Source organism: Pinus tabuliformis, chromosome Q (genome assembly GCF_031772625.1).
Source record: "Pinus tabuliformis cultivar Carrire ecotype Pingquan chromosome Q, CPIR1, whole genome shotgun sequence".
NCBI classification, from domain to species: Eukaryota; Viridiplantae; Streptophyta; class Pinopsida; order Pinales; family Pinaceae; genus Pinus; species Pinus tabuliformis.
The window spans coordinates 1,215,441,420-1,215,459,395 of record NC_142296.1 but is presented as its reverse complement, the minus strand read 5'-3'; positions in this window follow the sequence as shown (position 1 = coordinate 1,215,459,395).

Sequence of the window (17,976 nt, the reverse complement as noted above, 5' to 3'; positions counted from 1 at the left end):
TACTTCATGCTACCATTACATAAAACAGATCATTTTATTGCTTCCAAAGCAAAGAGAGCCTCTCCCTTATTAAGTATCCCTTACTTTCGATAAGTGCTTTCAGGGAATGATGCTATATGCGAGGTTATGGTGGTGGAGGCTACTTAACCTTAATACACAGACCCTCAAAATTAATGCGACACTGCCATTACCTGTAAGCTCAAATACTTGTAATTAAATAATACACATTCATGTTTTATGGCAGTCATACCTCATGCTTCCATTACTTCAGAGTAGAAAACAGGTCATGTTATTGCTTATGGATCAAGTAGAACCTCTCCCTTATTAACTCTTCACGTTTGCAAATTTTATCCCCGTTGGGAAGCATTGTTAAACATTGGGAAGGAAGACAAAAAAAAATTAATCGAAATTGGGAACTTACAACAACACATACAACATTGCATGTGGAGCATAAATTCCCAAGATTTAACGGCCTGGGTGAGACAAAGAGATAAGCATGCATTATGTGCATAATAAGTAATCATTTGAAACACATCAACAACAAAAAATAGGTCATACTAGTCACCACATGAATTAATCACTAATTGCATATTAAGTTCAGTAAGGATATTCGTAATGAGGTGAGGTCTTCCAAACTAGAAGTTTGGCTGAAAGTCAATTTTGAGGGAGCATCTAAAAGCAATCCCAATTTGGCAAATTACTCAATTTATAACAGTAACTTCAGTTTCCTAGATAAGAAAACAAACAATTAAAGCTAATATTGAAGTGTTAGCTATAGGGATGGAAGACACCGTGTCAAGAACATCATCTTAGAAATGAATTCTAAAATCATTATTGACCACTTCAAAGGTGTCGTACACCGCCCTCGAAAGGGGATCTCGAGTAAAGTTATATGTATCAATCAGGCAAAGATCTTTTTTGAGGATTGTGATTTCAAACATGTGTGAATAATGGCAAACCAAAGAGCAGATTCATTGGCAAAATTCATTATTACCCCCAGGTTCTTTCAATCCTTATCTATAGGAGACTGAGACTAGTGCTTGAGTTGAAATGAGTTGAGAAAAGAAACTCTGCTTGGGCATTTGAAAAAAGCTACAAAATGATTTCTGTTGGTATTGGAAAATCACTTTCCATTGCCTACAACAATGCTAGAAAATGGTGATGTCTTTTGGACTCTAATGTTTCAAGTGAGTTTCATGACTCCTCACAAACACTAAGAGAAGAATGATAGATATGGAAAACTTATATAGATATATTAATTAACTTAGAGTAGAGGGCTAACAAATGTTGATCATTTGTAGTATCTACAAGAAAAGTGAATGAGAATAATTGAGATAGAAAAAGGAAAATTGACATGGCAATATCAGAGAGACAATGGAAGGATTAGTCATAGTCCAAAACTCTAGTTTAGATTGGCCACATTTTTTTCAATCTTCACGAGAAAACCAAATCAAAACACTATCACTTTGTTCATGACTACTTTAGATTATTACCATTTCACAACTACAAACATACGTTTAAGGAGGGGATTCATATCCAACGACATGTAATATTTATTGGAAAGTCACTAAATTCATATTAATAAGATAATATGTCATGAATGAGTAAGCCACTATGTGGTCATTGTTATGCCAATGTGGTGGTGTGTTGAGGAGAGGCACACTTGTAGAAATGGAATTCCTCCTCTTCTTTGTCTCCATACATGGGAGTTTCCAACGTTAATTAATTATTAAAATTATAGATATAGGGTGTTATTGAATACATTATTCATTACAAAACATGTGGTCTCATATACATATGTAATGGGTTGTAGCCTTTCATTGTAGTTCTTCACGATTGGCTTATGAAAACATGGTCCATAAATTTTTGTTGGAAATAATACTTGGGGGGGGGGGGGGAGGGTGTGAATCAGTATTACCAAATCAATCACTTTTTCATTTCCATAATTAGATTCATATACACTACTTCAATTAAGGGAACTTGCGTGTACATGCAACTGTGTTTAATGCAACTAGAGTATATCCAACAAACTTATGATTCAATTAATTCATCATATGTTGGGTATTTAATCAATGCATCAGAGCTTCATTAACCATATAAACGGTAACCAGGTGCAGTAAAAATAGAACAGATCATCACACATAAGAAACACACATGAACACCAGGATACAAGGTGGAAACGCAATGCGGGACAAAAACCACTTGCTGGTGTCTTCCTTCTAATATAAGAGAAACCTATTCACAATCTTGTACTCGCATAGACTCATAACAATATGCAGGAACTCACCTGCAGAAGGCTACAACCTTCTCTCGTTCTCTAGCTACTACTGGAAGGGAGCTACAACCCCCTAGCTCTTATGCTAGCTGATATATTTACTAGTACGTAGGCACCAGCCTACAGGGGGCAACAACCCTCTCTCGCTTTTGTGCTGCTAATGGAAGGGAGCTCCAACCCCCTGGCTCTTGTACTGGCTGATATGTTTACCAATATGTAGGTGTCGACCTACTGAAGGCTCTAACCATCACTCTTCCTCCAGGGACCGCATTTCATAAATTTTCATACTGGATACTCCTGGACCACAACACCATAATTTGAAGGCCACGTTTCATCCAATTTTCATACCGGACCCATCAACAACATCAAAGCTCAAAATCAATCACCACTGCAACACAACCTTTGCACTCAATCATCAATTTCTGAATCACCCAACAACTGAATCACTGAAGCCCTTTCATCAAAACACAGTCACCGGAACACAGAGCAGAACCCAGAACTCTGCAACAACCACTAAAATCATCTTCACATTCAGATATCATATTTCATAATGTATACGCTACTTTGATGAGATGAACTAACATGTATACGCGCTTTTACCAAAGTGAACCCACATACAGATCTACAAATATTGGCTCATAACTTTGTAGCTATTCTAGACATGAGTCATACCAAGATCATAACATTTATAGAATAAACATGCGTCAGTAATTCATATCTAGTCTATCCATGGTCAAACCACATAATGATAATACATTCAAGGCCTTAAGATCCCGATCCATCATCCACCATCATCCACATAGGTGCATCCTTAATTTAAATCAAGAAAAACATCACAAACCCTTAACGTGCATACTGGCTCTCACACTTCATTAGATATTCAGTACCTGCAATCTTGGCCTAATGATCTTCACCTCCTTTTATAGTTTTAGGCCTTTCTCAATACCATTGTCCAAAACCACTTAGGACCAATACTTTGGACCAAATACCTGGGGTCAATACTTTAGACTAGATAGCTTGGACCAATACCATGGATCAAAATACCATGGACCACATACCTTGGACCAAAACTTAGTTTTCCAAGATATACACACCTTTCCTTCTGTGAAAGTGCGTGTGTCCGTTATATGCTCCTTTTGGTCTATTAACCCGCATGTATACGCTTCTTTGTTAAGGTTAACCTCCATATACCTCTCTCTGATCATTAATTCTTTGCTATTGACCTATCGCGCTATGATCTGACATTTGAGTGAGTTGCCATCAAGGACAACACCTGTATCATAATGCCAACAATCACCCCCTTTGTACTTGATGGCAATAACAGTACCAAGTCACTCTGCTCCTTTAACATCAAGGGCAAAGGGTGGACCAAAATATTCTCTCCCTTTGATATACATTATGTTGTCCATGCCATTATTTAAACCATGCATCTTAGCTTCCATGTCATTAACCTTATCTTCTACGCCTTTCTCTAAACCATCCATCTTAGCTTTTGTTTTTTTTTGTGGGAGTGAATTTTGTCACACTTGGTCTTGTAATTTTGATATATCATGTTGCATTTCTTCCTCTTCTTCATGAGTCATGCTAGAGCTTTCAGTTTGCTTACTAGGTATTTCTTTTTTCTTTTTTTGAGGCATCAATTAATAATAATTATGCTTCACTATGCCCTTTGAATTCCTTAAAACTAATGTTTCAAACCAAACTTATGAAAAATTAAAAAAAAGTACACACATTTATTCACATTGTAGGAGCTCAATATCATATCTGGTGTATCTATGGAATTTCAGATCTCGAAGGTTTGAAATTTTGAATTGTGGTATTCCTCTGAGTCCTCTTTCCAATGCCACATATCTAAATTGGATTCTCCAAGAAAGCAGGATGCCTAGTCTCCCCAGATGGCATGATTATACACTTTTTCAGTAGAGCGAACTTGTACGAAGTGCCATGTGTCATTGTTTCAACCATCAGACCTAAAAATGATGCATAGAAAATTAGATTCCATTCTCTTTCTCAAACTTCTTACTAAAGTTCAATATGATACTAAGAGAGAAAGCTATGACGATTTTCCCAAGGTCACCTGTTTGTAATGTAATTTGGGACCCTTAAAAAACCATAATTTGCTTGGATCTTATCTTCGAAAATGTAGCAAGACAAGGTCTAAAATTCAGACTCAAAGATCATTGAGATTGCAGCTCAAATGGGTTTCTATTATAGCTTCTGAAACTTCACAAAACAAAAGTATAGAGAAAATGCCATGATAACATGGTTTGGAGTAGCAAAACCCTAGAATCCAAATCTCGGTTATGAAATGTTATGAAACCAGCGTACAAAAAGATAGAAAATATAGATCAACGACTTATAAATCTGCCTCTTCAAGGGTGAAGCCTCCTTTACATTACACAAATGAACAATTCTTGGATGATACAAATGACAAAACCTCCTTTCTATATATACAAGTCTAAGGGGTGACAATATAATCAAAGCCTACATAACAATAATAATATAAGGGCACAAAAATAATAATAGTGGGCTTCTATGGGGCACAATAATAACAATATGGGGACAATAGGGGCACACCACTAACAATAAAGGCTACAATGACAATAGTAATGAGGGAATTACTCGTATTATAGGGACCTGACATTGACTATTTCATACACTCAAAGGAAGAGATTTTATATTTCCTCATCCTCATGCATCTTTAAATATTCGAACTGCATTCTATATCCTTCAATTTTAGCCTTCTTTACTTGATTGTATCCTTCATAGGAACTACTCATCTTATCCCATACTGTCTTGGTAATGGTGCATTGCATAACCTTGACCAAATCAAAGTCAGGCAGTCCAACAAGGAGTGCATTATTTAGTTTAATATTATAAGTTCATTCAATCTGATCATCTTTGTTAATCATTATAGGTGGCTTTTTATAGCAATTTTGTACACTGTCCCAGACAGCTACACAAAAAGATTATAAGTAAGTCCTCATTCTTTCATCCAAAAATGCATAGTTTGTTTCAGTAAAGATATGAACCTTAATGGTGTTACTTCCATCATGATTAAACATTATCTCGAATCTATCTTCCAGTTATTAGATTGTTGTTGAAGAAACTTGGCTCTAATACCAACTATTAGAAACTAGGAAAACACTGATATGGTGGTTAGATAAATATTTTAGCAATTTAAAAAATTACTTTCTAAAAATAAAAATACTCAACTACAAATTAATGTGGAAACGAAACTGGGAAACATCATAATTTATCTTTGAGTATGATGCAAAATAAATCTCCAACTTCAAATTAAATCAATTTGTGTAGGATATAACCTAGAAAATGCTCCAAACTCCATTTTCTTTTGCAATCACCAACCTACTAATTTTTATAGGAACCAACCTAAAGGAAGCACGAACTTCATGTTGTGCAATACCTAGTTACACAACTATTAGATCCTTCTTTCATAAATTTTCAAACTCATATGTGAGGCTTCTTTTTCATAAAATATTAGCTCATATATTGCTCATTCTCATATCTACCCTTAATCCCAACACACACTTTTTTGTCTCTATTCATGTCTATTTTCTCTTCAATGTTGTCGCTTCTTATAAGGCTTTACAATTTCTTCTATTCTTAGGTGATTTTCAATTTTAAATGTTAGCTTGAAATTAAGCTTCATATATATTTTAGATTAGTTAATTTCCTCACTATTGCTTCAGCTACTCTTATCTTTATGTTCTTTAGTTGTTCAATTAGTTAATTCATACTTCAACAATTTTTATTCTTGGCCTGCATGAGAATAAAACATTTTACATTGCCTATTAAAAAGAACTCTAACTTCTTCAAAATGTTTGTCCAAATTTGTTGTTTAGACTATAGTTTTTCATTTTCTAATTTTGGTGTTGAAATTACAAAATTCATTCTTAGCACCTACTACTCCTTTTCACATAGGATCATAAGCCCCAAACCATAAGATAAGTCTAAAAATGGTAATTCGTAACTCGCCCATAGAACCACATAACAATGTACATGTTCTTAACTATGTAAGAGAAAATAGTTGTACGAATGTAATGACAACATCATCGTACCATGTGGTGTCATCTGCGTGATGCCATTTGTCACCCTGAATTAGCCAACTTGGACAAGAAAAATCCTAATTTGGCCTGCCATATGTCATATGTTATACTTTGCCATGTTTCTACTGATGTCTAGACTACATGTCATATATCACGTTGCATCATTGACTATACTACCACCAATTTTGAACTGCCACATCATCTCTGATCAGAGGAATTTTTGTATCCAACAAATTTCATTTATAAATATTTTTCAATCCTTTAAGAGGCCCAAATACTTTCATACACCCTTCACTGCGAAACCACGAACACTAGAAACTATGAACCAAGAAACTAATAATGGAAATTTGGATCTCTACCTTCATGTGGAACTTCACTCTTCTAGAACCTTGACACAACTCTCTCTCTCTCTCTCCCACTTGAATTTGGATCCAAAATAAAAATGAAAACCCTAAATTATTTATATACAAAAACTTCCAAATACTTGAAACTTCAAAGAAAAGTCCATATGAATTCTCCATCTATTTCTTTTAGTTGTACGCTAACTTATATTCACCTTAGATTTCTCGGATGCCCTAGATTATTTGAATCCTTCTCTTACTATAAAATATGCCCTCACCTTCTTTCTTTTTTTTTCTCCCATATCCTTGGGAGTTTTAATGAGTCATATATCATTGTTAAAATCTCTAAGAGGACTATCAGACTACAAAATTTGCAAGAGAATTTGAACAGTTTACCTACAAATAAAATTCCTTCAAATATAGGCTACATATCATCATAAAAGAACTCCCGATGAACTTGTACTCACTTATTTACTAGACATTAATGATTATACTTGACATCAATAACAAAATTTTTCTCAACGATATCTTCCAATTCCCTATGTTTACAAACATAATTTTTTTAACCTTGTCAACCTCACGCCTTAATATACACCTTGTCATTCGCATAAAATTTGCTAAATGGCCCTAGTAATTGTTATAATATGTCTCATTATGGCCTACATGTTATAATTGTTTGATATATCTTATTTAGTCACATATCCATTACATAAGTCAATGTTTATTTAAATTCCATTTAAGGGAATTCTTAGGACTCCCACTCACTTTGTCATTTCACCCCATTGTGTTGAGTTCAATTCAATTACATATATCAACCTTTTTCATGCCTTTTTCTAGTTTAAGAGACATGTTAGCAAAGTGTCCCCAGTAGATCTACACCTACCAACTCTAAGCCATTAACTCTATGGATTTGATTTAGAGGCCCAATACCTTGGTTGTTGTTTTCATGATTTTTCGTATACCCTCCACCTCACATTGAATTCTAAATACTTATCCCTAATGGCATAGTCACACCTCTAAGTGTTCAACTTTAACATATATATTCACATTATGTTTGTTTGTATTACCACCATGGTATATGTTATTATTATTGTTGTGCCAAATAACATCCAAGCATGGGGGCTTCACTCAATGAACCTATGACATATCACGTACATTCGTGGCATACTAAACAAAACCCTTAATTTAACTACATATTGGAAAATATCTCTAAAAATCACATTATTTAACCCCCTACCAATACGAACCCAGTACACCTTCCCAATTTAAAAAACCCCTACTTTTATTAAATATTGTAGTATCCATTTTTTCATACACATTTTGTATACCCCTTTATATTGTTCATTAACTTTGAGCTCCATATTTTATACCCATCAATATAAAAATCCTTTACCCCCTATTATATGCTCAATATATTAAATAATTTTTTCCTCAATATATATCACCCAATATGAACACACATGGCATGGTATTGTTCCCCTAGTGAAACCCCTGTGCATCTAAAAATTATTTACATCATTGACCACTAACCAAATGGTGGCCTCCATGATCAAAAAATAACTCCTTTAATGACACCATGGAGATATGTACTTAATGACATCAATGTTCTAGACAAAATTTAAAACCAAAGACACTTATTACTCTTATTCAACATTTTTTCCAAGTCTCGAGTTTGAGCGTATTTCATTGACATCTCTACATGTTCAAGACCTTATTTCAATGGGCCTTTCTTTGTTGTAGGTCCATGTCCCTTAGAGAAAAATTGTTTTAGGATAAGGACAGATTAATGAAACAATCATTTTTACTTGTAACATGAAGTATATACATTTAATTTTCCACTTTTTTCATGTAACTTTGATGTCGCCAGATTAGTGATAGAAATGATTTGTTGATATCCATGTTATTCATCCTTTTTATGTAAATATTCATTAGTGTAGACATTTTAATGTAGAATTAAGGTCACATGTATTATTAACATTATAGCCCTTGGAATCAAGTAAATCATTATGAAACCTCTTTTTCCCTCTTTCGATACTCTATCCCACATTGGTTCAAGGGTTCAATCCATGGTGTTTTAATTTACCTAATTACAAAACGTGAAACTTGGCTAATAATAGGGTCCAAATCATAGTGGTGTATCCTATTACAATATTAATAAATTCATTGTGATACTAATACTATAACTACTTAAGTCACTCAAATGTTGATCCTTTATGTGGGAAGCTTTATGGATGTGTTTTTGAGTAACAATAAAGTCAACCAAATGAATATGTGGTTCATAAAAATGATTTTCATACTATATCTAATATACTTTATTCTACATTAATCTTACAATTTCATTTGCAATATATTAAAAATCCTTACATACTATAAAGCTTATGCTAAGAAAAAATTTAATCGTAAAATATTTCTCAGTAACATATCGAAGATAAAATTGCAACGTACCTTTTCTTTTCCTTAGAATATTTAAAAGTTCAGTTCTTTATTTTTTCCTTATTTGAACAAATATAATAATATCAAGGTCATTTATTGACATCTTTTTAGTTAGTGGGAAAACCTATCTTAACTCACTTGTCAATTTGTAGTGGGGACAAGCATTACTAGCTATTATTTTTTAATGTGGACAAAGTTATTACTATTACATTTTTTTTTATTTAATGGGAAAAACTATCTCAACTCAATTATTGATTAGTAGTGGAGAAAACCATCACTAGTTATTATTTGTCAATGTGATTTGACTCATTATAACTAGATATTATCTGTGAACATGTTCTGACACATTATCACTAGTTATTATTTGTCAATGTGAACAGACTCATTACCAACATTCAATGAAAATAATGTCACTTGAAAAGATTCGTTAATAATACCTTAAGACAAAATTTCACTTCCATTAAATACCTTTAAATAGTTAGCTACTAACCTATTTTCTCAGGTTTAAAAAACCCCATTCTTAAAAAAATAAAATAAATATCATTCATACGCTTTTCACACCTATTTTCTTAACCTACTTTCATAATTTTAGAAAACCCTATTCCTAAAAAAATAAAACTAAATATCATTGATACACTTGTCAGTGTTGGAAATAATACTGAGAGGGGGGTGAATCAGTATTCTCAAACAAATTTATATACGCTACTTCAGTGAAGTGAAATAGCGTGTACACGCGACTGTACATAAAGAAACCAGTGTATATGCAGAGAACTTATGATTTAGACAATTTATCATGTGTTGAACTTTGACCAGTATATCAGAGATTTATTAGACAATGCAGTGAACGCAGAATAAAGCATCACACATAAGCAACACACATGAACGCCAAGATATAAGGTGGAAACCCAATGTGGGTAAAAACCACATGTTGTTGTTGTCTCAGTCTTCTTTTAATAATAAGAAAATCTGTTTACAATCTTGTACTGGTGCAGAATCATACCAGTAAATAGGCACCCACTTGTAGAAGGCTACAACCTTCTCTTGTTCTTGAGCTACTACTGGAAGGGAGCTACAACCCCCCTAGCTCTTATACTAGCCAATATGTTTACTAGTACATAGGTGCAACCCTACATAGAACTCCACTCTTCTACCAGGGACCACGTTTCATGAATTTTCAGACTCGATACTCCTAGAACACAACATGACAATCTGAAGGCCACGTTTCATTCAATTTTCATATTGGACTCATTAACAAAATCATAATTGTAATACAATCATCAAGTACATTTGCATCAACCAGTCACTAAAACTCAATCATCATAACCTGAATCGGATCATTCAGAACATTGTCACTAGAATACAATCACCAGAACCCAAAATAGAACCTAGAACTCTGCAACAACATAGAAAAAAAATTGAAACATACTTCATAAGGTATATTCTACTTCCATTTGTCGAACCAACGTGTATACGTGTTTTTATCAAAGCCAATCAACGTACACATCTGTAAATATTAATTCATAATTTTGCAGCTATTCCAGACTTCAGTTATACCCAGATCATAACATTTACAATATAACACATGCGTCTGTTGGATCCCTATAATACTAGTGATTACCCCATTACTATTGTAGTTATACCCCTTATTTATATTTTTGTGCCCCTATTACCCCCATGTTGTTATTTCTGTGCCCCATAGAATCCCTCTATTGTTATTTTTGTGGCTTTATATTATTATTGTTAGGTTGGCTGGATTATATTGTGACTCCTTAGACTCCTATATATAGAAAGGAGGTTTTTTCATTTGAATCATCCAAGAATTGTTCATTTATTTAATGTAAAGGAGGTTTCCCCCTCGAAGAGGCTGAATTATAAGGCGTTGATCTATCTTTTCTATCTTTCCTTGAGCTGGTTTCATAACATTCGGTATCAGAGCTTTGGATTCTAGGGTTTCGCTGCTCCAAACAGGTCATCGTGGCATTTTCGCTATAACTTGTTTTCTGTGAAGTTTCAGAAGTCGCAAAAAAACCATTTGAGAAGAAATCAAGCTGAACCTTGGGTCCGAATTTCAGAGCTTTTCGCACTATATTTGCGGAGATATGATCTGAGGAATTTGGTCTTTTTGCAGACTCCTGAATTACATTCAAAACAGGCGACCTGGGGAAAATCGTCATAACTTTCTCTCTGGGGATCGGATTGAAATTTCGTAACAAGTTACAGAAAGAAGACGGACTATAGTTTCTTATGTGCATGTTTCAGATCTAAAGGTTGAAACAGTGACTCGTGGCACGTTGTACAAGTTCGCTCTACTGAACTAGTCTAGAAGCAAGTCACTGTGGGAGATTTCACATAACTCTTCCTTGGAGAATCCAATCTGGGTCAGACTTGTGGCATTGGAAAGAGGACAGAGAAGGCTACTATAGATCACAATTTCCGAACTGGATGATCCGAATTTAAAGAGATACATCAAATTTAATATCAGGCTTCTACAAAGTGAAAAAATGTGTGTAGTTTTTTTTTAAATTTTTGCGTAAGCTTGGTTTAACGGAATTCAAAGGGCATAGTAAAGCATTATTATCGGTAACTGATGCCCTGAGGAAAGAAAATGAAAACACCTAGTAAGGAACCTGAAAGCTCTAGCATGACTCATGAAGAAGAGGAAGAAATGCTACATGATATATCAAAATTACAAGAACAAGTGCAACAAATGTCACGCTCACAAAAGCTAACAGAAGCTAAGATAAATGGCGAGGAATCTAAGATAAATGGCGTGGAATCTAAGATAAAGGTCATGGAAGCTAAGATGGATGATTCGAAGACAGATTTGAAGAGAGACATGGCAGATTTGAAGACAAATTTAACAAATTTTCTACAAGAAATGCTTACTAATGGTGAAAAGGTTGTAAAGGAAACTCATGATGTGAAAAAAAGTAATGTTAATCATGATTCCATAGACTCTAATGTTGGATCGAAGACCCACCATATTCCAAAAATCGATATGAGGAAGTTTGATGGCAAGGATCCCGCCACATGGATATTACAGATGGAGCAGTTCTTCGATCTAAATAATGTGCAAAACACACAAAAACGTATGGCAACTGTATATTTGGAACCAAATCAGTTTGTATGGTATCAATGGCTTTGCTCTCATAAAAATTTTATCACTTTGGCAATTTTTATGGAAGAAATGATAACACATTATGAAGATACAAAAAGCAACACTTTTTTTAGCCAATTGATAAGTCTCAAACAAAAGGGTTCAGTAATGGAGCACATTGAGGAGTTCCAAAAATTGAACATAAGGGTAAAATATATTCCAGAGGAGCATAGGATTGATGTGTTCATAGGGTCTTTAAAGGATAATATCCAACATGATGTTCGCCTTTGGGAACCTGATTCATTAGAGAAGGCATTCAGGTTAGCAAGAAAAATGGAAAGAAAAATTATGGCAACCAGGAAGCATACCACTCACAACTATAAAGACGGAAGTGTTGTTGCCCCTAGTCTTCCACAACCTATAAGGTTGACACCACAACAATTGGAAGAAAAAAGAGCAAAAGGGCTTTGTTACAATTGTGATAGCAAATACACTAAAGGTCATAAGTGTGCTGAGAAGAAATTATTCTACATAGATTGTGAAGAGGAAGAAGAAAAGGAGCAAGAAAGGTCAAAAGAAGAAGATATACTCCAGGAACAAAGCCTAGATGAAGAAAAAATAAATCCGACCATATCTTGTAATGCATTGGCGGGAATTACCACTCCTCAAACCATCAAGATAGAAGGACAAATCAAGAAGAAAAAGGTAATAGTGTTGATTGATTCAGGAAGCACCCACAATTTTATTCATTGTAGGGTAGCAAAAGAATTGAATTGCTTCCTATATCCAGCACCAGAGTGTCAAGTGATGATTGCAAATGGAGGAACAATAAATTTCTCTCGAAGGTGCCATAATATCAAGCTATCCATGGGAGAATATGTATTGACTAGCCCAATGCTTTCCATTCCAATGGAAGGTGATGATGTTGTACTAGGAGTCCAATGGCTACAATCCTTGGGTACAATAGCTTTTAATTTTCAAGAACTTTTCATCAAATTTTCTACAGAAGGAAAGGAAGTTGAATTAAGGGGTATTGCAGGGAAACCAGGAAAGATAATCATCTCTAATGGTATGACAAAGCTTCTAAAAAAGGAGCAAAGAGGTGTAAATGCACAATTATGTTCGCTAGATGTTTCCACATTGGAATCATCTATTTCTCCAGATCTCCAAAAAGTCCTGGACAATCATTCCAAGGTATTTGAGACTCCCAAAGGTCTCCCACCTATGCGTGATCATGATCATGCTATTCATCTGATTCCAGGAAGTGTTCCTCCAAACATCAGGCCGTACAGATATCCCTATGTCCAAAAAAGTGAAATTGAACGTATGGTTGCAGAAATGCTAGAGGCTGGTATAATTCAACCAAGTCAAAGTTTTTTCTCTGCTCCAGTAGTATTGGTGCACAAGAAGGATGGATCATGGCGCATGTGTCCGGATTATAGGGAGCTCAACAAGCTCACTATTAAAGATAAGTTCCCCATTCCTGTCATTGATGAATTACTGATGAATTGCATGGATCAATTTACTTCACCAAGTTGGATCTTCGTTCGGGATATCATCAAATCAGAATGAAGATTGAAGACATTCCGAAAATGGCATTTAGAACTCATGAGGGTCATTATGAATTTTTGGTCATGCCTTTTGGCCTTACCAATGCACCTTCAACATTTCAAGGTTTGATGAATTCAATTTTCAAACCATTCCTTAGAAAATTTGTGTTAGTATTTTTTGATGATATACTAATCTACAGCAAGTCTTGGAAGGATCATGTTGAACATGTTGACAAGGTGCTACAACTATTGGAGGAGAAACAATTATATGCAAAAAGATCCAAATGTTTCTTTGGAGTCCAGGAGGTGGAATATTTGGGTCATATTGTATCTCATGAAGGAGTTAAGGTAGACCCTAGCAAAATTAAAGCCATTAAGGAATGGAAAATCCCCACATCCATAAAGCATCTGCGAGGATTTCTTGGGTTGACAGGGTATTATCGCAAGTTTGTTAAGAATTATGGGAGAATAGCAGCACCTCTAACAACATTATTGAAGAAAGATGCATTTTCATGGACTCCGGAAGCAACAAAGGCCTTTGAACATCTTAAAGAGGCAATGTGCCAAGCACTGGTCTTAGCTACACCGGACTTCACAAAAACCTTTATTGTGGAATGTGATGCTTCAGGAAATGGAATTGGTGCTGTTCTAATGCAAGATGAAAGACCCATTGCTTTTGAAAGTCGTCCAATCAAGGGAAAGTTTTTAAGCAAAGCTATTTATGAGAAGGAAATGTTGGCAATACTCCATGCACTTAAGAAATGGCGACCCTACCTAATGGGAAGACACTTCAAGGTAAAAACGGATCATGATAGCCTTAAATACTTTTTAGAACAAAGATTATCCTCTGAAGAGCAACAAAAGTGGGTCACAAAGATGTTGGGTTATGACTTTGAAATCATCTACAAAAAAGGGAAGCAAAATGTGGTGGCAGATGCACTCTCAAGAAAGGATGAGGATGTGGAAGCATTGTTGTGCGCCATTTCTATTATCCAACCAGATTGGATAAAAGAAGCAAGGGAGGAATGGAAGAATGATGAAGAAGTGTGGGCACTTATTCGAAAGCTACAACAAGATTCCAGTACGTCTGATACATTTAGCTGGCAAAATGATTTGTTATGGTACAAAGATCGCTTATACCTCTGTAAGAATTCCCAGCTAAAACAAAAGATTCTTATGGAATTGCACACTTCTCCCTTAGGAGGGCACTCAGGATTTTTAAAAACTTACCATAGGGTTAAGAAGGAATTTTTTTGGGATGGCCTTAAATCAGATATTCAAAATTTTGTGGCAGAATGTTTGGTTTTCCAACAAAATAAAGTTGAAACAATTAAGACACCAGGTCTATTACAACCTTTATCCATTCCAAGCCAATGTTGGGAGGAGGTTTCAATGGATTTTATCACAGGTTTACCCAAGTCTGGGGAAAGAGTGTCATCATGGTGGTAGTTGACAGACTTACCAAGTATGCACACTTTTGTGCATTATCACATCCATTTAAAGCCAGTACAGTTTCTACTGCATTTATGGAAACAATTCAAAAGCTACATGGAAACCCAAAGATTATTGTAAGTGACAGAGATCCCATTTTCACTGGAAATTTTTGGACAGAATTATTTTCTTGTCTTGGTACTCAGTTAGCTCATAGCTCATCTTATCATCCTCAATCTGATGGGCAAACTGAGATAGTAAACAAATGTTTGGAAGGATATCTTCGTTGCTTTGTATCTGATAAACAGACACAATGGGTCAAATGGTTGCCTCTGGCTGAATGGTGGTATAACACTTCCTTCCATACAACAACAAAAATGACCCCATTTATGGCACTTTATGGGTATCAACCACCATCCATCACATCATATTTAAGAGAAAATTCTAAGGTTCAAGCAGTGGAACATCACATCGAACATCAACAACAAGTCCTCCAACTCTTAAAGGATAACCTCGTGTTGGCACAAAATAGAATGAAACAACAGGCAGATCAACATCGCAGTGAAAGAAGTTTTGATGTAGGTGATTGGGTATTCCTACGGCTACAACCATATAAACAAATGTCCCTAAAGCAAGCTAAGAAGAATAATAAATTATCACCAAAGTATTATGGTTCGTACAAGGTGTTGCAAAAGATTGGTACTATGGCATACAAATTGGAGCTTCTTGCAACTTCTCGATTGCACCCAATTTTCCATGTTTCATGTTTAAAGAAGGTTATAGGCGACAAGATCCCAATTCAAACAATATTTCCAGAACATGATGAGGAAGGAAAAATTATATTGGAACCGGAAGCAGTCACAAAAACAAGAACTTGACAGCTACGAAATCGATCAATTTCAGAGTATCTTATCAAGTGGAAGAACTTATCCGCTGAATATTCCACATGGGAGGATGAGAATTTTATGCAGAAGTATCCAGAACTACTCAAGCGTTGAGGACAACACTTTTTCGAAGGAGAGGGGCATGTTGGGTCCCTATAATACTAGTGATTACCCCATTACTATTGTAGTTATACCCCTTATTTATATTGTTATGCCCCTATTACCCCCATGTTGTTATTTCTGTGCCCCATAGAAACCCTCTATTATTATTTTTGTGGCTTTATATTATTATTGTTAGGTTGGCTGGATTATATTGGGACTCCTTAGACTCCTATATATAGAAAGGAGGTTTTGTCATTTGAATCATCCAAGAATTGTTCATTTATGTAATGTAAAGGAGGTTGCCCCCTCGAAGAGGCTGAGTTCTAAGGCGTTGATCTATATTTTCTATCTTTTCTTGAGCTGTTTTCATAAGAGTGTCAGTATTCAGATCTAGACTATACATGATCAAACCACATAATGATAATTCATTTCAAGTCTTAAGATCTCGATCCATCATTAGATATTATCCCTCGTGAACCACTAAGGTTCATCCTCGGTTCAAATCAAGGAAAGCACCATAAGCCAATAACTTGCATACTAGATCTCACATTTCATCAGATATTTGATCCTTGCACACCTTGGCCTAATGATCGTCTTCTCCTTATATAGCTTTAGGCCTTTCTCAATACCATGAATCAAAACCACATAGGACCAATACCTTTGACCAAATACCTAGGGTCAATACCTCAGACCAAATACCTTGGACCAATACCATGGATCAAAATACCTTGGACCAAATACCTCCAACCAAAAACTTTGTTTTCCAACATATATGCGCTTTTCCTTCTGTGAATGTGCAAGTGTATCTCTACGCTACTTGCGTTCAGTGAACCTGCGTGTATACGCAACTTGGTCAAGGTGAACCTGCGTATACCTCTCTTTCTTCATTCTCTATAGTCTGATCTATATTTCTTTGTTGTTGACATGCTACACTGTGATCTTTGATCTGAGTGAGTTTCCATCAAGGACAACACCTGTATCATAATGCCAACAGTAATAACAAAATAATTATACAGAATATTTTTTGTTAATATTCATGGAGCACTTTGATCACACAACTTAATCTCTTTACTTTCAAAATATCCAGCTCATAAGATTAGCTTGATCTTGTAGCGTATCCAACATTCATGGTTGACAACTGCACAAGCTTATACGGCAAAGTCATAAACATGAACATGATTGATTACTTTACTAATCTTTATCAACTCTAGGCTCTACTCAAATGATGAGGATATTAGTGGATTCCATTAAATTAGGTTGGAAGCACTTTCAAATTTACTAACGTTCGATGATTTATTCACTTGATTCACTTTCCTTATGATTAATGGATAATAAATTTTCCAAATTAAGGAATAAGGATGGTAATTCAATTAAAAAAATTATTATTCATAAATAATTTATTGAAATTAATGTAACTCGATTGGGATGTGTGCTACCAATTGGGACAGGCTGGGTGTAGTCATGCTTAGTACTCAGACACTTAACACTGAGGTCCCCCACATGCTCAAGGAAGCGAGTCAGGTGACCCTTGGCATGAATGCATGTTGGGGAACTGGGAAAGGTGGCAGGATGGGAGATAAGGCTGGGTATAGTGGCTTGTGAGGTTATTCGACATGCAATGCTAGAGAGAAAGTATATGGAGAAGGTTGGCAATACAGTGCAGTGGAAGGATGCCAGAACGAGAGGAACCTAGGTAGTAGACGGACAACTGCAGAATCCGGGTATGTAATTCAACTTTGCTTCAACATTGAATCTATGTTCTAGTTGGGTTTTTCTAGGAAAGGGGGGGAAAGAGT